The sequence below is a fragment of the Engystomops pustulosus genome, chromosome 1 (genome assembly GCF_040894005.1).
Source record: "Engystomops pustulosus chromosome 1, aEngPut4.maternal, whole genome shotgun sequence".
Taxonomy (NCBI): Eukaryota; Metazoa; Chordata; class Amphibia; order Anura; family Leptodactylidae; genus Engystomops; species Engystomops pustulosus.
In genome coordinates, this window is record NC_092411.1 from 232,730,267 (window position 1) to 232,753,676 (window position 23,410).

The following is a 23,410-nucleotide window of genomic DNA, read 5'->3' on the forward strand; positions in this document are numbered from 1 at the left end:
TTTCCAAGATATTCTCAGTTTAATCCATATTCTATTGAGACAGTTGGTGCACCCTGGATATGCCCTCAGCACCTGGGGCACTGCTTATCCCATCTATAACACCTGATCTGACAGATAGTAGGGGGGGGGGTCCAGGCAGAAATAGCAGTGCTCCAAGTGCTAAGGACACGACCTTGGTGCACCAACTGCCTCATTAGCATATGGATTGAAATGGTATAATGGACTAAAAAAGTAGTGTTGAAAATCACAGAGCATTTCTCTACAACATGCTGCCAGCAGGTGATAAGACTCAGTGGAAGTGGTAGACTGTCTTAAGACAATGGGGCACATTTACTAAGGGTCCGTTGGACACATTTTTGTCAGGTTTTCCGAATATTTACAATTTTTACTGAATTGCCCTGAATTTTTGGCGCATGCGATCGGAGTTTGGCGCATCGGCTGCGGCTTTCTTGTGACACAAATCGGGGGGCATGGCCGTCAGACAACCCGACTGATTGGAAATTTGTGTCGCAAGAAGATCAGCACTCACATACACCAGGAAGAAGAATGTGAACTCCGGGGGACCTGAGACGGGATGCGACACATGCAGTAAATTGGACGCACGATCTTAGTGAATCGCAGCAGCTCCGAATCCTCGTCAGACAACGCACCTCGGGGATCATGATGGGACGGGTAAGTAAATGTGCCCCAATGTGTGCATGAGACAATTAATATTTTTATTCCTCTGTCAAATTGGTAACAGATATAAACTAGCCAACCTGATTTTATGAAAGATCCAAATAGACTCTTTATCCAGTCATAATAATTCATGGCGGTTATTAGGAAAGGAATATCATCAAGAAAACAAGGTGAATCATATGTTCCCATTCCCATTCCCCATGCAGCATAATTATAGGAAATTTATGTAGGCTTTAACTTGAAAGACTTTTACTAATAATCACAGTTTTTCCATACTTCCTGCCCTCTGATAATCCTCCTTAGAGATTTAAAAGTACAAGATTCATTTTGTACATATTTGAGATGGGAATGAGAAGAAAGATTGTCAAAATGGAACAATAGCAACAGTGTTGTAAGTGAAACAAATTAGGAACGCCATGATTTTTTCACTTCCAAAGCAGATTAAACTGCTGGGAATTTACAAGAGTAAAAATAAGAAAGGACAATTATTTCCAATCGTAAGTAACCGTAACACATGATCAACTGAAGCAGTGACTCCACCCTTCTCTGTTTGCACATACCAACAATGTTCTAATCTACCCTTATGTAAAAAATGAGGTGTGTACGTTTTGTTTACTAATGTACGTTGGGAATAAAACATAGTAAAACATAATCATTGAAAATAAAAGGGAACCTGTCAATGCGATTTGGGACACTAAACCACCCACAGGACCGGTCATTTAGTGTCCCAAATCGCCCGTTAGTTTTTACCTATGTGCCTGCTAAAAAAAAACCCTTCTAACAGTTATAAAAGATCTTAACTCAGACCTCTCTACCCACTGTGACCACTGGTGAAGCTCTCTGGATGCTTTAGTCCCAGGCTGTAATGATCAGCTGTAAGGTGTCTGTAATTAGGTTTTATTGATAATTCCTGTTCCCATGACAGCACAAAATTATGAAAATCCTATTGTCACTACTAGAGAAAAAGTCTAGATCAGGGGTCCCCAAACTTTTTACATAGGGGAGGGCCGGATAAAAAGCGGTACATGTGACCGCATCTGTAATACACTGCCCCCCCTCCCAAAATAATTATTTAATATGCTGCACCCCCTTGTGAACTATTTTATATATTGGCCTAATGAATTTAATTATTAAATATGCTGCCCCTCCACCATTTATTATTTCCTATGCTGCCCTTCCACCATTAGTTATTTTATGTGCCCGCCCACCCACCATTAGTTATTTTATATGCCCCCCACCCACCATTAGTTATTTTATATGCCCCCCACCCACCATTGGTTATTTTATGTGCCCGCCCACCCACCGTTAGTTATTTTATATGGCCCCCCCACCCACCATTAGTTATTTTATATGCCCCCCACCCACCATTAGTTATTTCATGTGCCCCCCACCCACCATTAGTTATTTTATATGACCCCCACCCACCATTAGTTATTTTATATGCCCCCCACCCACCATTAGTTATTTTATGTGCCCCCACCCACTATTAGTTATTTTATATGCCCCCCACCCACCATTAGTTATTTTATGTGCCCCCCCTCCCACCATTAGTTATTTTATATGCCCCCCCTCCCACCATTAGTTATTTTATATGCCCCCCCTCCCACTATTAGTTATTTTATATGCCCCCCCTCCCACCATTAGTTATTTTATATGCCCCCCCTCCCACCATTAGTTATTTTATATGCCCCCCCCCCTTCACTCCATTAGCCTGGCGTGTTGTAGAGGAGGAGGGGTGACCCCTTGCTTATCCATAGAGATGCAATGCGCACGGCCCTGCACATGGGGAAAGATAGGACATGTTCTATCCTTTCCCCGTCTACAGAATGGTATGGTGCACGTCACGAAAACTGACCCATGTTTGGTCCTATCCCTCAGACTGTACACATTACACAGGATGGGAGTCTTTGCATCATGCAGACAGGACTCCTTGTCTGTCAATTCAACTATAGTACCGATTCTGTGGGAACTGTTACAGTTGCAATGCGTTCGGTCAGTGGAAACTGGTCCATTTCCACAGTCTGCACGGTTTGTGTACAGTCAGCCTTAGGGTACATTTACACAGCCGTATGCTGGGCGGGCATATCACTGTGCGCTGTAGAGGAGGGGGTAGTGACCCCTCCATAGAGAAAAGCGGCGCACGGCTGCACACATGAGGAAAATAGAACATTCTCTATCTTTTCCCCGTGTACAGTGCGGAACATGTGTGGCACCATACTGCCGCTGGGCCGCCATTGCCGTCTATGGGGACGTGTATACATCCGCACAGATGGCTGAATGTACCCTTAGCCCTGCCTGCAGCTACAGCACCTGGCAACTACTCAACTAATACTTCAATATTGATTCTGTATGTTTACGGAAGATTAGCAATAAACATTTATTTGTAGACAACTCCTGTAACTGAGTAAATATTCTGTTGGCAGGTTACCTAAGAACACAAAGAAAACTGCACAGGGTTTAACCCCTTATCTCTGACGCTTGTTTTCAGCTTAATGACCAGACTCGATTTTTAGAATCTGCCATGTGTCACGAAAATTGGTTATAACTTCGGAACGCTTTAACATATCCATGTGATTTTGAAATAGTTTTCTTGTGATACATTGTACTTCATGTTAGTCGAACAAGTTCAGTGATACGTTTTGCATTTTGTTAGGAAAAAATTGAAGATTTTGAAAAAATTCCGAAAAATTCGCAATTTCAAAGTTTTAAATATTTCAATTCAGTTAGACCACCCAAATAGCTTGATAACAAACTTTTCTGGATTGTTTGCTTGTCTGATGACATGTTTTTAATGCGTCCTTTTAATTTTTCTAGGATGTTATGAGGCTTAGAAATTTAGGTGCGATTTCTCTAATTTTCATGAAAATTGCCAAGACACACATTTTGAGGGACAACTCAGCTTCCAAGTGAAATTGAGAGGCCTAAATATACTATACACATAGAAACTACACCCCTTAACATGTATAAAGCAACCCTTGTGAAGTCTGTTAACCCTTTTACGTGTTTCACAGGGGTTAAAACAATATGGATGTGCGATTTAGAAACTTTAGAATTTTTGGAGGAAAATACATTAATTTAAGCCAAAAATGACACTTTCTCAGTGAATTAAATGATGAAATGCTCTGCAAAGTTTGATACCCAATTTTTCCCGAGTGCACTAATAGCCCATATGTGGTGATAAACTGCTTTATGGGCACATGGCCGGGGCATAGAATAAAAGCAGAGATTTGTATTGTCACATTGTACAGGCTATAGAATGTTTATTTTTTTGGTAATGCAAACATGTGAGGGCTTATTATTTTCAGGATGAAAAGCACTTCATAGTTAATCCATTTTGGGGGTCTATAGCTTATTCATGAGATTTTATTAACTATTTCAAGGTGGACAAAAATCATTAAGTTTGTTTTGTATTTTGAACCCTTTTTTCGCCCATTCACCATAACATAAAAGTAATATTTTATCATTATTCTCTGTCAACAGTGACAGCAGTGCGGGAGCCCAGATGAATACGACAGTCAGGCTCCAGTGGTAACAGCTAGGATCGCAATTCCAGTCATTAAACCCTTTACGCACCGCTGTCAAAAATGTTTGACCGCAGCGTCTATAGGGCTTCTAAGTATGTCCCTGCCTTGATTCCCACCCCACGCCGGTTTGACAGTTGTAGACCTTGGATCCGGACAAAAACCCCAGAGCTACCTTCAGAAGGATCTGACAGTGTGCATGTTCGCCTATGCACCTGCATAGGCTGACTACTGTAATACACTGCCATATTTCAGTATGGCAGTGCATTACTTTGATACTCAGGTCCAGTGTATTACTTTTGCTCAGCCCCAGAATGGGACAAATAAAAAGTAGTAAAAGTCCCCTAAATGCCCCATAAATGACCAAACTCCTACATTTAAAAAACAAGAGTGAGACAGTAAAAAATGTGATAAAAATCTTTACAAATAAAAGAATTAAATAAAAAAATTTATAAAAGTTCACTAAATGCCCCAGATATAATAAAACTCCCACATATAATAAAAAATTGAACATCACCACACAGTCCACACAAATATGATATTGCTGTGTCCAACAACAACAACCCATACAATAAAATAAAATCATCACTGTACCAGTACTTTAAATATTGTAAAAAAAATAAACAATACAAAACATGCCAAAAATTAAGTTTTTTGCTCATCCAACCAAACAAGCAATAAATAGTGATTAAAAAGTCACATTTAGACCACAATGATTCCAATAAAAAGTACAACTCATTCCACAAACAATAAGCCCTAATACAGGTTAGTCAACAAAAAAATCTAAATACTACACCACTTAGAAGATGGCGATGCAAAACCATGTGATTTTTCTCTCAAAATGGGTTTTTATTCTGCACAATTATTCAAAAATTAAAAAGCTAAATAAATGGGATATCGCCATAATCATTCTGACCCATAGAACACAAATAACAAGATAAATATGTTATATGATGTATAAAACAAAAGTGAAAAATCAGTATCAAAAAACCGTATATATTCGAGTATCTCAGCACAAAAAAACAAACTCGGCTTATACTCAAGTAAAAAAATAAATGTCAATACAGGCGGTCCCCTACTTAAGGACACCAAGCTTACAGACAACCCCTAGTTAAAGACAAACCCCTCTGCCCACTGTGACCTCTGGTGAAGCTCTCTGGATGCTTTACTGTAGTCCCAGTCTGCAATGATCATGTGATCATCCTTGGTCCCATTACAGCAAAAAAATTTGAAACTATAGTTGTCACTGGGAAAAAAAAATATGTTGTCTGGGACTACAATTATAAAATATACAGTTTCGACTTACATACAAATTCAACTTCAGCAAACCTATGGAACCTATCCTGTACTTAAGTCAAGTCAATACACTCGCCCCAAATCCCCCCCACACCCCACAGGTCCTTTTCTTACGTCTGGCAGCAGGAGGTCCGTGCTACGTGGCAGTGCACAGACATCAGCCGCCGCTGACATCCGCGTGTTAAGTGGCTGCCGGAACACACAATATGGTAAAGGCAGTGGTTGACACAGAATTGCCGCTGACAGATGTAAGAAGAGGGACTGTGGGAGGCATTGGAAAAGAGAGTATGGACTTTCTCTTTTTATGTGCTGGGCATACTGGGGCTGGCTATATACTGGGGCAGGCTGACTGGCTATGTACTGGGGGCAATCTGGCTGGCTTTATACAGGGCGCTAGCTGACTTTACTGGGGAGAAGGGGCTGGCTAGCTACAGTGCCTACAAGTAGTATTCAACCCCCTGCAGATTTAGCAGGTTTGATAAGAAGCAAATAAGTTAGAGCCTTCAAACTTCAAACAAGAGCAGGATTTATTAACAGATGCATAAATCTTACAAACCAAAAAGTTATGTTGCTTAGTTATATTTTAATACATTTTAAACATAAAAGTGTGGGTCAATTATTATTCAACCCCTAGGTTTAACATTTTGTGGAATAACCCTTGTTTGCAATTACAGCTAATAATCGTCTTTTATAAGACCTGATCAGGCCGGCACAGGTCTCTGGAGTTATCTTGGCCCACTCCTCCATGCAGATCTTCTCCAAGTTATCTAGGTTCTTTGGGTGGCTCATGTGGACTTTAATCTTGAGCTCCTTCCACAAGTTTTCAATTGGGTTAAGGTCAGGAGACTGACTAGGCCACTGCAACACCTTGTTTTTTTCCCTCTTGAACCAGGCCTTAGTTTTCTTGTCTGTGTGCTTTGGGTCGTTGTCTTGTTGGAAGATGAAATGACGACGCATCTTAAGATCCTTGACGTAGGAGTGGAGGTTCTTGGCCAAAATCTCCAAGAAGGCCGTGCTATCCATCTTCCCATGGATGCGGACCAGATGGCCAGGCCCCTTGGCTGAGAAGCAGCCCCACAGCATGATGCTGCCACCACCATGCTTGACTGTAGGGATGGGATTCTTGGGGTCGTATTCCGTGCCATCCAGTCTCCAAACGTCACGTGTGTGGTTGGCACCAAAGATCTCGATCTTGGTCTCATCAGACCAGAGAACCTTGAACCAGTCTGTCTCAGAGTCCTCCAAATGATCATGAGCAAACTGTAAACGAGCCTTGACATGACGCTTTGAAAGTAAAGGTACCTTACGTGCTCGTCTGGAACGGAGACCATTACGGTGGAGTACATTACTTATGGTATTGACTGAAAACAATGTCCCCACTACCATGAGATCTTCCCGGAGCTCCTTCCTTGTTGTCCTTGGGTTAGCCTTGACTCTTCAGACAAGCCTGGCCTCAGCACGGGAGGAAACTTTCAAAGGCTGTCCAGGCCGTGGAAGGCTAACAGTAGTTCCATAAGCCATCCACTTCCGGATGATGCTCCCAACAGTGGAGACAGGTAGGCCCAACTCCTTGGAAAGGGTTTTGTACCCCCTGGCCAGCCTTGTGACCCTCCACGATCTTGTCTGTAATGGCCTTGGAATGCTCCTTTGTCTTTCCCATGTTGACCATGTATGAGTGCTGTTCACAAGTTTGGGGAAGGTCTTAAATAGTCAGAAAAGGCTGGAAAAACAGATAATTAATCCAAACATGTGAAGCTCATTGTTCTTTGTGCCTGAACTACTTCTTAATACTTTATGGGAACCAAACAGAATTCTGGTGGTTTGAGGGGTTGAATAATTATTGACCCATACTTTTATGTTTAAAATTTATTAAAATTTAACTGAGCAACATAACTTTTTGGTTTGTAAGATTTATGCATCTGTTAATAAATCCTGCTCTTGTTTGAACTTTGAAGGCTCTAACTTATTTGCTTCTTATCAAACCTGCTAAATCTGCAGGGGGTTGAATACTACTTGTAGGCACTGTATATACTGGGGCTAGGGTCTGGTTGGCTATATAATGGGGGGAGGCTGTGATCAATGCGTTTCCCACCCTAGGCTTTTACTCTAGTTAATAGGTTTTCCCAGTTTTTTGTGGTAAATCTAAGGGCCATGGCCTATATTTGGGTCGGCTTATACTCGGGTATAAGGTAGATTCATTTTTTTTCATTCCGGCCAAGAAAGCCTGCCTGAAATTTGTTTCCTTAAAATTTGCCCTTCAGAAGCTTGATTGCGCTCCTTTCCTTCTGCACCCTGTTATGGCCACATAAATTGGTTTACATCCACAAGTTGGGTATTGCCATACTCAAGAGAAACTGAACAACAAAATCTGAGATGTGTTTTCTCATTTTATCCTGCATGAACTGGTACATTTTGAGGCTAAATAAACATTTTATTATCAAAATTAGAACATTTTGAAGGATGCGATTTGTGGGTTCAATGCCCCTTTAAATATGAATAGACCTCTAAAATAATTGAATCTTAAATTTGGAAAATTGGGGATTGATTTGTAAGCCTCCTAACACCCTAATAAAATAAAATAACAAAAAAAAAATCATAAAGCACAACATGTCTTGAAAAAACCATCTGAAAATCACCCTGGTAAGTTAAAGCGCTCTAAAGTTATAATCGTATATATAGACACAGATAAGGTTTCTAAAACCATGCTGGATCCTAAGGGTGTGTCCACACGTTCAGTTTTTCAGATGCAGTTTTTGATGTCAAAACCAGGAGTGGAGTGAAAATGGAGGAGGAATAGCACAAATGCATCGCAAAAACTGAACTTGTGGCTGCACCCTTAAGGTGAAGATGAGCTTGGGCTTTTAAGTGGTTAAATCTAATTGTGGAAGCCATGTGTGCTAGGCCGCAGTCACATGTTCCGCTAGCGCTGCGATCATAACACGACACTAGCGCATAGGGGGAAGGCCCCGGCCCTATCGCATATGCGTTTCCAGGGAAACATATTTGTTCGATAACCCGATCGCATGTGTTTCTCTGGAAACGCATATGCGATAGGGCCGGGGCCTGCCCCCTGTGCGCTAGCGTTATGAACATATGACCGCGCCTTAGCCTTGGGTTTCTGCTCTATAATACAGCAGTCATCTGCTGTATATTGGGAGGGCTTAACACGTTATCCCTCTTTATACAGGTTTAACAATGATGCACATACTATTACAGCGTGTGTGGTTCATGGGGCTTGGCCTTTTCCAAGGATAGTAAATTAATATCACTCTCGGAGCCCTGCTGATCAACTGAATGTAATGTAAGATATTGAGGCCCCATCTGATACACTTGAATGGGATGTCCCTGGCCTATGCCTATCAAGGGGTCAGGCCATTAATATGTAGATCCTGGGACACTCCATTACCAGTTACTGTATCTGTAAATAGCAGCATACCTTCTACAAATGTCCCATTACCTCCATTAAATTTATCAGCTCATTACTATAACAAGTGGCTTATAGTGAATGCTTCCTATTATTCACCTTTGATGACCCTTGTAATAGTGAAATGACATAATAATGGCTCAATGATCTTTTAAAGCATAATGAAGAGTAAACAGCTCACTACATACATAAGACAGGGAAGTCAATCCCCTGTGTGTTCACCATTATCAGTCTTCAGATTGGATTCTTTGTTGATTTGAAAATTAGTCTTTTGGGAGTTTTTTTTCCTGGGATTATATATTTGCATAATGGATTAGCATTTAACAATAGGGGAGTAATGGATCTGTTTCTTTCCAGGCCTTTTCTTATTCACCCGGGGAAGAGTTTATTTGCAAATACCGCTCACCATTTGTTTTGGTTTCAGAGAAAAACTCAGCTTGGGGCCAATTAAGATGCTAATTGTTTTGTGAAGTCAAAGTTGTTTTAATTGCAAACTATTTGTCAACCCTTCTAGAAGACCGCATTTGTTAAGTCATCTAATTGAAAATTGATGACCCTCAGATGGAAGTTGTATTTTTACAGGTGTCACTTCACGAATGATGTGCCACTGGTACAGGCGGTCCCCTACTTATGAACACCCGACTTACAGACGACACCGAGTTACAAACTAACCTCTGGATGTTGGTAACTTACTGTACTTGAGCCCCAGGCTACAATAAACAGCTGTAACAGTTATCACAGGTGTCTGTAATGAAGCTTTATTGTTAATCCTGTTTCTTATGACAATCCAACATTTTTAAATCCAATTGTTTCAGAGACCAAAAAATTTTGGCTGGGGTTACAATAATAAAGTATACAGTTCCGACTTACATACAAATTCAACTTAGGAACGAACCTACAGAACCTACCTTGTATGTAACCCGGGACTGCCTGTACATGGAATGATGGTATCCCATATAGAGTCTGTCATGAGGCCTAAAACCACACCCTTCATTTTGATATCAGGACTGACTCCATGAGAATCCAGTTTGTTCCCACTGAAGCTTATTTACATGCTTCAGATTACCATCTGCACAAATTGTCAATTTCTACAAAATCCAGGATTAATTTACACCAAATTTCTTAACTTGTCACACACAATACAAACTAACTCACAAAATAAGACAACATTCAAGGGTTCCAGCATATTGTATAGCTTCATGCTGCACAGAATTGTCAAAATGTCAAATACACAACTGTTGTGATATTTGGTAAATGCTGCGTACCTAAGGGGACTAGAGGAAAGCTGACACTTTAAAAGTTTAAAGGTTACCTTTACATGAGTATGGGACAGCAGCACTCCACAAGTTGCATGTGTGCACAAAAATTGTAGTGTACAAAATGTAAAAACCTGCACAGGATACACTCCAAGGGGGACATTTATCAGTGCTTCTGTGCCAAATTTCTGGTGTAGAAGCTCTGAAATAATCACAATTTCTTGTGATCTAAGCATCTTGATGTGTCCTATGCATGTAATTCTGACTCACATCTCTACATAACCCCCCCCCCCCCCCAGTCTTTCTAACATGGTTTCTCAGGACCCCCTTCTTATCTGTAAAATGACCATCAGCTTTTCACATTACTCAACACACAGTGGGGAGAATATATATATATACACGAGTAGAATGGCACAATGGGGAGATGTATTAATGTGTCGCACCAGATCAATTCCTGCATCTGATGCTTGGGGATATTGAATATTTGAATATTGAATTGTTTTGGTGCACAGACTGAATTTTCTGGTGCACAGGCTATTTCCTTATGAGACCATGCCCGCCGTTTCAGATGTAAATAACTCCAGTATTCTGGCATAGATAGAGTAATACATTCCCCCAGTGTGTTCCTTAGCAATTTGTCCTCTAGTGTTTCTTGATAATTCCAGTGCAGATTTCAGCACATTCTATAGTAAATTTAGCAGGCCGGGGCATCCTCCTCAGCTTCCTTCTATTAGTGCCACAACTGTTCATACAATTCTTGGCTATGTACCAGGAATTGTGCATATTTCAGGGCTTGTATGCAGTCAGTTTTCAGGAATACAAGCCTTGATAAATCTGGCCAGAATCTCTATGTAGCAGGTGAATAGATCTAGTCAAATTGCTCGCAGTGATAGGTATTTTTATATAGTATGCTGAATATTGTCCACATATTGAGACGCATTTCAGAACAATACACAAGAATAGGGACTTAAAAGTAATTATTGGCAAGTATCAGCGGTGTAATACAGCTAACGTCCGATGTGTATAGAGGGAGCTCCCTCTCTACACCCTCTATATAAACACTTGGTCACCGTAATTTTACATTGACCGGTGAGGAAAGGGTTAAAGGGCTTTTCTGGTCTCTGATACCAGTAATGACTTATCCATAATAAAGGACATCCATGGTGTACGACAGCTACAGTATTTTTCGGACTATAAGGCGCACCATCAATAAATGCCTGATAAAACGTTTAGGTTCATATATAAGGCGCACCTGATTATAAGGATGAATGACCAGCAGGTGGCAGACCTGTGCACAGTTCAAGGCAGCTGTTGTCTGTAAATACGGTTCATATATATTTAAGCGCACTGGACTATAAGGCGCACCTTTGATTTCTGAGGAAATCAAAGGATTTTTTGTGCGCCTTATAGACCGAAAAATACGGTAATCTGAATATTTGTTGGGTGGTGCACCCCCACTAATGAACTACTAATGACCTATCCTATGGGCTCTTTCACATTTGCGTTGTCGCTCATTTTCAGTTGCACATCCATTGCATTTTGTCTCCGTGATGCATACGTTTTATCGCTGTGTCCGCAAAAAAAAACAAAAAAAAAACTGAAGGCTTAACATTGCTTTGAAAATATCACAAATGGTTTTTCAGCCTTATCAGCCTTATTTGTGGACCCATAGACTTCTATTGCCTTTTGTGATCCGCAGTTGGACGTGTCGTAATTTTTTCAATGGACGACGGATCAGAGAAAATACAAGCCACTATGAAAACACCCAAAGAAATCAATGGCTTTGTGAGGCAATGTTAAAGAGCCCTAAGGATAGTATAGCCAAGAAAAACACTTGAAGACTGTTTAGTCTCACTTTACACCTGCTATTTATGAACTGGAGAGATTTTCACTTGTAAACTCCGGTATATTTATTGGCGCACAGTAGCACAAGTTTGGCCTCAACCACTTTCTGATTCAATGGGCCCCTCTGCCAATAGATTACTCCCCTTTATGTGTACTAGTTCAACTGTGACTAGAAAGTATTTGCCCTATAAGGAAGATCTTAAACCTTCAATTGATGTGGTGCATGGCATTTCAGGTGCAAATTACTCCAGTATCCTGGCATAGACGTCTGCTTACATCTCCCACATTGAGTTAAGTCATCAAAAATATTTTAGAAATATAATCCCAGTCAATTAACTAGGTGATACAAAAACAAGGACTTTACAGATCAATTAAAAATGTTGTACATAAAGCACAATGTCAACTTGGGGACCATAGAGGTGGTAAAGCCTAGTAGTACCTGTATACAGGTGTATATTATCTCCTGGTCAGCTCAATCATACAATGTCTTGTGGTATACAGACAAATATGAAGTGCAAGTAAGATACAAAAATAATCAGCAGTTTAACCAACACAGACATATTATAAAGAACAACAATGATGTAAGTCTTACCAATGCACAAGGGGACACAGCACCAAACAATAGTTTGTGGCCACAGAGTGGGCTTCAATAGGGGAAAAGCCCTGAAGAACTCAATAAAGTTGGTTATACATCATAAATTATTGGATTTGCAATCTTACATCTGTAGCAGCACTCCTTTCATTAAGTGCTTCAGTTTATATTTCAGCTGTGCCCACACTTCCAACTCTATATACAAGCTAGCATTCTTATATCGCTTTAATATCAAGGTGTACCTTTACAACCTTTAGCTGGAGGAAGAGGACAATGTGCTCCTATGACTGTGGGGGGGAGACGACTTATGTGACTACTGGGGAGTAGTAATCTGCTGGATAGAAGCTTATAATACAGAATGGCAATGAGATTTTTCTTCAGTGTGCTATCTGTGATTCCCACAGCATACTGAACCTTTATGTACCCTTTAATATGTAAAAGAAAATTTCCATGAACTTCAATAGAAGCCAACCGGTCTGCAAAACAAAAATTTAGGGCTCATGGATGATGACCATAAGCTTTTCTTGAGTGATGATGAGGAAACAGTGTTTTTTTGCATGTGTAAAAATGGATCATTGGATGCAATATGGAATAAACAAACGTGGATAAAATGCTGACATGAAAAGGACTGAAAAAGGATTTGTTTTATGTGGACTGTGTGATCAAGCCCTTAGACCTTAACCTCACACAACCAGGTGGAGAAGAGGGGAGGGCTGAGTGTTCCTCCCCCCTCCTCTCTCTTTATGAACCGGGCAGCAGCAAATCCAGCAAAAGATCGTACATGCCCTTTATTTGTGGTGAGACAGTGTGCTCACAGTGATCTGGTGCCAAAAACCACAATGGTGGCCATGATCAGGTGCGGACGGATCATGGCGACCATTACAGTCGTGTGCATGAGGCCTTTCTGAGGGATAATGGAGGAAGTAATTGAGTTGAAGAAGACAGTTCACTGGTTTGACTGTTGTGGGAAGGGACAATTGCTTGATGTTCTCTATCTGAAGCTGCATGACTGTGATGGTGGATATGGGGGGCAGTAGTGAAATATAATATAGGCGGTTTGGGCAAGCAGTTTGCACCTAAAAGAATGTGCAAAGTCCAACAGAAAACTGGCGCATGGCCCCTAGTAAATGTGCACCATTGTGTCTGCCGGCTTCAAAGACACTTACTACATTTGCAGCAAAGAGGACAGAGAAAAAAAGATTCCTGCTTCTTTAAGGAATTGGGAAAAGGAGAGCATCAAATGATGGAAACCAAATTCCGCAGGTGAAAGGTAGCTTTTATTTTTCCATCAGTTCCCGTAGAATTGGAGTGTTTATCCTATCATGTTTCCATGATTACAATGGAGACAAAAACACAAGGGCTGCTTTGCTGTTTTTTTGTTATAAATTGTAGAAAGTAAGCATTTACCATAAGTATTCAGATTTTACTAATGGAAATGCATAAAAGAAACCAGAAGTAATTGCTACTGGTTCTAATAATATAAGAGGTAAGATAGTAACTTAAAATAACATAGTGACCAAATATATTTTAGTTTATTGAACTGGGGTCTAAGCAGACTTAATTTGAACGTTATGTATATAAACTGCTTGACCGGTGCTATACATACAAGGGTTAACTATACAAAGTGGAAGTTTCTATACATACTAAAAGTAACATACTCGGAGTTACTATATGTACTAGAAGTTACTATGCATACTTGCAGTTACTTTACATAGTAGAAGTAACTTTACATACTAGGAGTTACTGTACATACTAGAAGTTACTATACATACTAGGAGTTACTGTACATACTAGAAGTTACTATACATACTAGGAGTTACTGTACATACTAGAAGTTACTATACATACTAGGAGTTACTATACATACTAGGAGTTACTGTACATACTAGGAGTTACTATACATACTAGGAGTTACTGTACATACTAGAAGTTACTATACATACTAGGAGTTACTATACATACTAGAAGTTAGTATACATACTAGGAGTTACTATACATATTAGAAGTTACTATACATACTAGGAGTTACTGTACATACTAGAAGTTACTATACATACTAGGAGTTACTATACATACTAGGAGTTACTGTACATACTAGGAGTTACTATACATACTAGGAGTTACTATACATACTAGAAGTTAGTATACATACTAGGAGTTACTGTACATACTAGAAGTTACTATAGATACTAGGAGTTACTATACATACTAGAAGTTAGTATACATACTAGGAGTTACTATACATACTAGAAGTTACTATACATACTAGGAGTTACTATACATACTAGGAGTTACTGTACATACTAGGAGTTACTATACATACTAGAAGTTACTATACATACTAGGAGTTACTATACATACTAGGAGTTACTGTACATACTTGGAGTCATTGTACATACTAGAAGTTACTATACTTACTAGGAGTTATTGTACATTGTAGAAGTTACTGTACATACTAGGAGTTACTGTACATACTAGAAGTTACTATACTTACTAGGAGTTATTGTACATTGTAGAAGTTACTATACATACTAGGAGTTACTGTGCATACTAGGAGTTATTGTACATACTAGGAGTTACTATACATACTAGAAGTTACTATACATACTAGGAGTTACTGTACATACTAGAAGTTACTCTACATACTAGGATTGAGCAACCTTTGATCAAAAAAATATTGATCAAAACAATTCACTATACCAGACTACAGATAGTGAGCTTTAGTCTTTCTGCTTATATTGTTTTATGAGTGTGTAATGGGTTGTAATTCAATTTTGTTATCATAGTATTTAATTACCGTACATATTGATAATCAAGGTAGATATGCAGATTATCTTATGTGTATGGGTGTGTGCTAAATCTCCCCCAACAGCTGATGTTTCAACCCATGTTGTTCATCCAGTAGATAGAAGAGGTATTAGACCGTACATATAGGCACCTTTATTCTCTCTGACTGCATTGTACTATGTCACGCTGAGTAGTTAGCTAGTTAATGATCAGCATCATAACAGTGCTAATGTGTTGGTGTGGTAGCAAGAGTTCATAGCATCTATGGGGCCATGAGACAGTATTCTGTCGGACTTTGCACATTCTTTTAGGTACAAACTGCTTGCACAGGTATTTAAGAAGCGCCTGCGCTACATTTGTGTCGCACACAACTGTTTTAGGGCCCAGCTGCTCTAGTTTTCATGCAACACAATTTTCTACACTGAAGGGGGCGCAGAAAATGCTCAGTCAGAATGTGCATCAGATTTAACATGCAAAGTCCAAAAGAAATGTGTCGCACTCCCTAAGTTAAAGGTGCACCAAAAAAAGTGGTGAACTCTGTTGGAGCAGTGCAGTTATCTATTTATTAGGTGTTTATATGGGATGAAAGAAATAACAGAAGTCTTGTTTCTACTCTGGGGAACCTTTTAAGATTGTTCCCTTGAAAACATAAAACCTTGAACTTGAGGGACTGAAATGACTTCAGGAATCATTAGCAGGATTGTGTAAGTGATCTTTTGCTAACACTTCTATATCATCAAATCAACCAGCTAGAGAGGGAAGATGATTATCTAATCTATGAGTAATGGAAGCATCATAAAAGCTTTTGCTTTAAATGTAATTTCATAAGGTTTTATCTAGTTGGGGTGTGTGTCTCAGGTGTTGAAATAAAATTGCTGCATTGGTCATTAAACCATCAAAATCGAGCATGATAGCAGGGACACTTACTCATAGATCTAAGCACTTCTTATATTTATATATTTATCCATGGCCTCCTTCCTTCTAAAATCGACTTTTAAAATGATGCAAATGAACTTGATGGGCTCTGGGGGGCTTTACCAGAGCCCCTCCATTCTGCAGATTCACAGGTTGTTACACTTTCTCACCCTTTCTCCTGCTCATTCAGCAATCCCTCCTTAGTTCTGCCTAATGGAATCTCACTGCAACACAGAACGTTTCAGCACACACTGAATACCCTGACATGTGTTTCACTATGAGATTTCTTCTGGGGGAATTATGGCATTGTTTGCTGGATAAAATTTGGACATACACCTTTTAACCGGTTTTGTTCCACTATTTGCTACTTTGTAGATTTTGTTTATGAATTAATAAAGATTGATATTAACTGTAATTTGGAGACACATCTTTTTTGGTTCAAGCTTACCGTGATTATTATTGACTGGCTGATGGTAATGTCTGTATGAATTGTGCCTATACCTTTCAGTTTTACAATTTTGTTTATACCTAGTTTTACCCCTTAAGGACCAAGCCACTTTTTGAAATCTGCCCTGTGTCACTATTTTAACAAATAGAGGTAATTTTGAGATTGTTTTCCCATCACACATTGTACTTCAAATTAGTGGAAATATTTGGATGATATCTTTTGCGTTCAGTTATGAAAAAAAATAGAAATTTGTCAAAAATGTATAAAACTTCTTCATTTTCAAGTAGATGGTCATAGCACCCAAATAACTTTATAAATAACTTTTCCCGAATGTCCGCTTTACGTTGGCATGACTTTTTATGCATCCTCTCATTTTGTGAGGTTGTTATGGGACTTAGAAGCATGGGTGCAGTTTTTCACATTTTTTTTTAAATCTCCAAAACTCCAAGTTTGTTGACTCTTTAGGTGTTTTACAGGGGTAGAAACAAAATGGAGGTGAAATTTACAATTTGTAATTTTTTTGGACAATACATTTATTTTGGCCAAAACTTAAAATTTCACAATGGATTAAATGACAAAAAGCTTCATAAAGTTTGATACACAATTTCTCCTAAGTACACCGATACCCATATGTGTTGGTAGACTGCTGTATGGGCGCAGATCCGGGCATAGAAGGGAAGGAGGCGCCATTCAGAGCAGAGTTTCATTACCACATATTACAGGCTATAAAATGTTTAATTTTTTTGTAACGTGGACATATGGAGGGTTATTATTTTCAGTATGAGATCTGCTTTTCACTTAGGGGGGGGGGATTCAATAACTAATTAATGTGATTTTATTAACTCTTGAATCAATCATGAATTTTGGTTTAGGGTTTTTAGGCCATTCAATGTACCATAAAAATAATATGTTAATTTTACTCTGTAGGTCACCACAATTAAAGCGATACCCAATTTATATAGCTTTCTTATGGTTGTCTTCTTTCAGAATATAAAACTCAGTTGTTGAGAAATGTGCTTGTTTTTCCATTGCCATGTTCTAAAAGGCATAACATTTTTATTTTTTAATATATGGAGCTGTTTTAGGGCTTGTATTTTGCGGGACAAGCTGTACGTTTTATTGGTATCATGTCAGGGTAAATGTTATTTTTTGATGACTTTTTATCCTTTTTTTAGGAGGTTGGATATGAAAATATCATTATTTTTGCAGGTTTTTTTAAAAATTTTTTTACGGTGTTCACCATACGTGTTCAATATGAATTTCATTTTATTCTATGGGTTGTTACAGATGTGGTGATACTGAATGTGTGTTTTGTGGTGATTTTCCCTTTTTTATGTAAAATTAGATTTTTATGTGTGATGGGACATTAAGGGATCTTCATTCATTTTATATTTTTTTTCTTTACAATTTGTTTAAAAACTTTTTTATCATTGTTTTACTTTGTCCTAGGGTGGGACATGAAAAAGTGATCATTTAATCAATTGTTCAATGTAATATACTGCAATACACATACTGCCAGTAGCCCTGGGGACCTTCAAAAGACCCCAGGGCTGCCATGAAAGCAGTCGGCACCTCCATGTCTTGCACAGAGGATAACGACCCGCTTGGTGAGTACCCAGCTCTGCCCTATAGACGCTATGGGGCTAAACATCCGGGATAGCGAGTATCGCAATCGCAGCTGTTACTGCAGGAGCCCGGCTGTCACGTACAGCGGAGCTCCTGCAGTGATCGCACGAGCTCTGCTACTGAGCCCGGGTACATGTACCTCGGGATGTGGTAACTGACCGCATTTCCTGGTGTACATGTACGTCATATTGCGCTATGGAGTTAAAGCTAAAATTTACTGTATTCAGCAGAAAATAATTTCACAATCCACTAACTCCATTAAACCCTGTTTGGTTTTCTGTATCATCTCTATGCTGATGATACCCAACTATATACGTCTGTACGTAACATCACCCCCGCCTTACTTCAGAATACCTTCTCTAACATTATGTCCTGTCTCAGAAACATCTCTACAATTCACCCATTTCTTGCAATTGAAACCTCTAAAATGCTAACCGTCACTATGAATCAATTTCGCCTTGACTGTAACTCTCTACTAATCGGTCTTCCACTCTCTAAACTTTCTCCTCTTCAATATATTTTCAATTCAGCAGCCAGGCTTGTTTTCCAGACCAAACACTACACGGATGCCTCCAGTCTGTACGAGTCACTGCACTGGTTTCTCTTCTCCTTCTGAATACAGTTTATAACAGGGGTGTCAATCTCATTTTCACCGGGGGCCACATCAGCTTTATGGTTGTCTTAAAAGGGCCAAATGTCATTTTAGTACTGTAAAAATGTAGATACTTCTTAACAGTTAGGCAAGCTGTTTAGTTTATACATTAATACAGCAATACCATCACAATGAGCCAACTAGATGAGAGCAACTAGAAAGCTCAACTTATTGTTTAAAAATTCAGAGAAGCCATCAAAATACAAGCACAGTTCAGCTATATTAAAATTAACCAGGTAGCCATCTCTCACAGGGGTAGCTCAGATAGCCATCTCCCACAGCAGTTAACTTCCGATGCAGCACAGTGACGATTAGAGTGGAGGTGAGAGGAAGACGCGCAATTCAGCCAAAGCACGGGAATGACCAGGCGCGGCTGTGACGTTCATGTGTAAGTAATGCAGCACAGCTCTCACAGGGGTAGCCCAGGTAGCCATCTCTCACAGGGGTAGCCCAGGTAGCCATTTCTCACAGGGGTAGCCCAGGTAGCTATTTCTCACAGGGGTAGCCCAGGTAGCCATCTCTCACAGGGATAGCCCAGGTAGCCATCTCTCACAGGGGTAGCCATCTCTCACAGGGGTAGCCCTGGTAGCCATCTCGGATAGGGGCAGCCCAGGTAGCCATCTCTCACAGCGGTAGCCCAAGTAGCCATCTCTCACAGGGGTAGTCCAAGTAGCCATCTCTCACAGGGGTAGCCCTGGTAGCCATCTTCCACAGGGGTAGCCCAGGTAGCCATCTCTCACAAGAGGTAGCCCAGTTAGCCATCTCTAACGGGTAGCCCAGGTAGCCATCTCTCACTGGGGTAGCCCAGGTATCCATCTCTTACAGGGGTAGCCCAGGTAGCCATCTCTCAAAGGGGAGGCCAGGTAGCTATCTCTCACAGAGAGGAGCCCTGGTAGCCTAATAGCCATCTCTCACAGAAGTAGCCCAGGTAGCCATCTCTCACAGGGGTAGCCATCTCTCACAGGGGTAGCCATGACACCATAAAGCAGGTACGGCAGCTACCTGTATTTATTGAAGCAGCTGTTTCTGGAGTTAACTTCCGAGTTGAAAGGAAGATGTGACGCTCAGCCAAAGCACAGGAATGTCCAGGCGTGGCTGTGACGTTCATGTGTAAGTAGCGCAGCATGGCTTACTTATGCATGAACGTGAATGCAAGGGCGCTCAGCACGCATTGCTGGCATTGTAGTCACTAATACAGTGACAGTGCACTAGTGGGCCTTGTGTTTGACACCAGTGGTTCAAAATATTGGACCTTGTATAGAAGATGGTTGCTGATGGCTGGTTCAAGCAGCAGCATCTTTACATATTAAATTATTTTACTCTGTTCCCTTATCAAGAATGTCTGGACCATTATACAAGCTCTTATACTTCTTGTGTTACCCACTCATAGACTGTAAGCTCTTGTAAGCAGGACCCTCAGTCCTATTGTTCCATATGACTGTTTGTACTCTATAATGTTTTTTTTTAACTTGTATATGTCCCCTATGATTTTTTTAAGCACTGCAGAAAATAATGGCGCTATATAAATAAAGATTATTATTATTATCTAAATGGTAGAACCCATAAATGGACACAGGTTCCAATAACCCTTTGCTATACTGATTTTAAAAATGCCCTTGTCAGCATTCTGAATCATTTCAGTACTTTATAAAATTTCATTTCATTTTACCAGCATTTAATGAGTCACAGGGGGGGGGGGGTGTAGGGGTACAGATGCAGCTGTGTCTCCTCATGCATGTGAAATAAAGTTTTATGAAGTATTGCATTCAGATTCAGGATGCTGACTAAGGCATTTCTAAAATCAGCATAACATAGGCTATTGGAACAAATGTCACCAGCTAAAAATTTAATTCTTGGTGACAAGTTCCCTTTAACATTATAGGAAATCTACCACAGGATCAAGGCAAGCACTCTTTCATGCTGGTGTGTGTCCCCTTTGGCAGGATCCGCTTCCCGATCCCATTTTTTAGCTTCTTATGTCCATGTTTTTAGGAAAAAAGGCTATAAAATTAACCAAATGAGCTCCATTAACAGCACAAGTGCACGAGTCAGTAGTATCACAGGGAGTAATCAGAGCTGTGCATTATAACGATTTGTGCGCCTGTGTGACATCACATGACCAGGGACAGATTCCTATTCACTAGAAGTAAACAGGAACTTTTTATAGCAGGACAGTAAGCAGAGATCTATAAAACTGTGTGAAACTGATACAGAAAGGACCTTATATTGGAAAATTCTATAACTTTTCATTATACAAACAACAGTATTTATTTGCTGAGATGGGAATACCCCTTTAACTATGTACATAATATCAGCTGAAAAATATTCCTAAAGTTGTTGCAGAAGTACCATTCCTCATCAGAAAACTCAATGAACCTTTAAGGGGTTTATGGTGTTACTGGATTTATTATAGTCAGGTGGGTTATTAGAGAAAGAGGATTGCAATTTCCATTTTTGAGTGAGAAGTTGTTTATGGAGAGGGACATGAAGTTTGCATAGGCTTCTAGTTCAGAAAGTGACTTGGTTTATGTTTTCAGCTGACAAAGTTTTCACATTTTGGTTCACTTCCATATGTATTTTCTTAATTTGTTAACCCTACTGATCACTGATAACCTATCCTAAACACTTTCCCTTTACTGATAAAGAATAGGCAGAGCTTTTTTATTGTATTCATGTATCTGGAACCCACACAAAGTCCACTAATATGACGTAATAACATAAGGTTATGCTTTGTCATAGTTTCAGTTGGCAGTCGTATGCTAACAATAATAATATATCTTTATTTATATAGCACCATCACTTTTTGCCGCACTTTACAGATACAAATAAAATAAGACATTGTAAAATACAGTTACAGTGTAAAATAAGACTTTACAAATTACGCACTCTGAGAACCCGTTTTGCAAGATGCAAAGTATGTCGCATGGTGTAGTGAAGTATCAGCTGATCACATTCATATTTACAGGAGATCAAACAAAAGCATTTATTTGTTAAATGAAATGAGATTAAATTAAATTAGTGCTCAAGTGTGAAATCCTAAATTCATAGGGCGACATATATCTTTTTTTTTCTCTTATTTTTTGCACCTTTTTTGTTGCATTAGAATATTTGTGCAAAAATGTGCCACTATTCACCAGCACAGCAGAGTTCACCACACCCTTTATTTCAATGTGGCGCCATAAAATCCCATATGTGGACCATTTTTGCACAATCATGGTAAAAATTCTCCAGGACTTTTGTGCGTCTTCTTTCGAAAAAACCTGCAACAAAAAAAACCCTAACAAACTGAAACACCAAATATAACACCCTCTAAGACAAATTAAACAAGCCGGAAACCAAAAAGAAAACACAAAAGACAGGAGCAAATTCCTAGACTAAAGCTAAATGACCCCCATTGTTTTCCTTGTATGATAGCTGTCAGTCTCTAAATAAGATATATTGCATTTTGAAAGGATTGCGTGAATTGTTTTTTATCTTGACAGTAATAGTCTGACAAGTACATGGTTAAAATGTGGCTGACAATCTGCATGCAGATAGCCCTAATGTAATATGATGGTATCAGATAGGCTTTATTGTATGAAGCAAAGTACAACTATTGCACTGCAAAATATTTCTTTATAAACTAGCTGCAGGCAATCTGTGCTCAGAAAGAAGAGCCGTGTGGTCAGAAGCAAAGCCAGCTCAGTGGTAATATGATGTGTCTTTAGTGTCCAGATGTGCCACGCAAGGAACCACAGAATTTTCTGGGGCTGTAAAACATGGCCCCTGTGATGTCATGTGTCATGGGGTGCCGGAGAGAGTTTTACTTTTACAATAATACATACTATGATTTATTTTCTGTTAGAGCCTACTGTTTTCTTCATCTACTAACATATTATTAGTTATTCAAATTCCCAGGGGGGAAATAGCCTAGAAATATAGTGGTGTAGTTTGTTTCTATCATAGCTCCCAGGCTTTATTGTGCTGTCTAATATACACTTCACCATCCTCTTCGCAAATGTTATTCATTCCAATAATACATATAATGGGGGATTGTGACTAATCCAACTCAACATATAACAAGACTTTGAGATGATGTCTCTTGTATTGCTGTAAGATAGAATATGACGCCATGTAAAGCGCTGTAATAACTTGTATTTCCATGGCACTGCTTCCCATAACATTATATATGAACAGGTGTTACACTTCTTACAATGTCGAATCTATTTATCAAGAAGTGCAACATGTTTTTAGCTGAAGGACGATGCGATAATGTTATTAAATGATGAAAAGTTTTTCACAAAGTAAGTAGTTGTATGAAATGACTTACTTCAGTAGACATGTGTATTATCATACTGACGAGCTCATGTAAAACCAGATATTGATGAAAA

The 23,410-nt window shown here is 39.5% G+C and overlaps 1 protein-coding gene across 1 annotated transcript in view; it reads left to right on the forward strand.

Moving 5' to 3' along the window:
* Positions 1 to 790: 790 nt before the first annotated feature.
* The window catches only part of LOC140075257 (lecithin retinol acyltransferase-like), a 35,081-nt gene continuing 12,461 nt past the window's right edge, over positions 791 to 23,410 (forward strand). Inside the window, exon 1 of the transcript XR_011849378.1 lies at positions 791 to 848. The gene's annotated coding sequence lies outside the window, so the exon portion shown is untranslated. The remainder of the gene's footprint in view (positions 849 to 23,410) is intronic.